Genomic DNA, 860 nt, shown 5'->3' with positions numbered 1-860 from the left:
GTTAAAGAACAAATACAAACAAACAAAACCAAACACAACAAAAGGCATCTTATACCATTACTTATATGTGTCTTTTCACATTTGCCTGACCTGGAACTTGAATATTGCTTTCCTTATGCCAAAACTCAATGTTAAATTTACTTAATGTGTAGTTAAAGTATACTCAATATGCATTCTTTACACTAGATTGAAACTTTGCGCATTTGTGAAACTTGACCGTAGATAGTCAGAGCGAGGACAAAGGTTATGGAAAACAGAGGGACGGAGTGAGGAATGGAGAGAAAGAGATAGAGAGAGAGGGGGGGGGGGGGAAAATAGAGAACGAGAGAGAGAGAGAGAGAGAGAGAGAGAGAGAGAGAGAGAGAGATAGATAGAGAGAGAGAGAGAGAGAGAGAGAGAGAGAGAGAGAGAGAGAGAGAGAGAGGGGGGGGGGGCAGGAGGGTTACTATGGATAGTATGAACACATACACATGTAATGTATACTCCAACTGTCTATATCACTCCCATTTCTATGTGTATGCGTGTATGTGTGTGTGTACGTATGTGTGAGAGAGTATTTGTTTGTGATTGCAAGTGTAAGAAAAGAGAAGAGAAGAGAAAGAGGAAAGAGAGAGAGAGAGAGAGAGAGAGAGAGAGAGAGAGAGAGAGAGAGAGAGAGAGAGAGAGAGAGAGCGAGAGAGAGAGAGAGGGGGGGGGGTAATGATATATTTTTTATTTACATTATTATGCTTTCTGATGTTTCATCGGTCTCGAGCGACGTATGTGACTCATATCGCACGTAGCAGTGGACTATTGTGTATATTAGATTAATAAATAGTTGTTTTCATGAGTAAAATTGAAACCTGTATCATTAATATTAT

The sequence above is a fragment of the Berghia stephanieae genome, chromosome 1 (assembly GCF_034508935.2).
Source record: "Berghia stephanieae isolate SIO BIC M18660-M18661 chromosome 1, UCSD_Bste_1.3, whole genome shotgun sequence".
NCBI classification, from domain to species: Eukaryota; Metazoa; Mollusca; class Gastropoda; order Nudibranchia; family Aeolidiidae; genus Berghia; species Berghia stephanieae.
The sequence above is the reverse complement of the archived record's forward strand: the minus strand, read 5'-3'. Positions refer to the sequence as shown.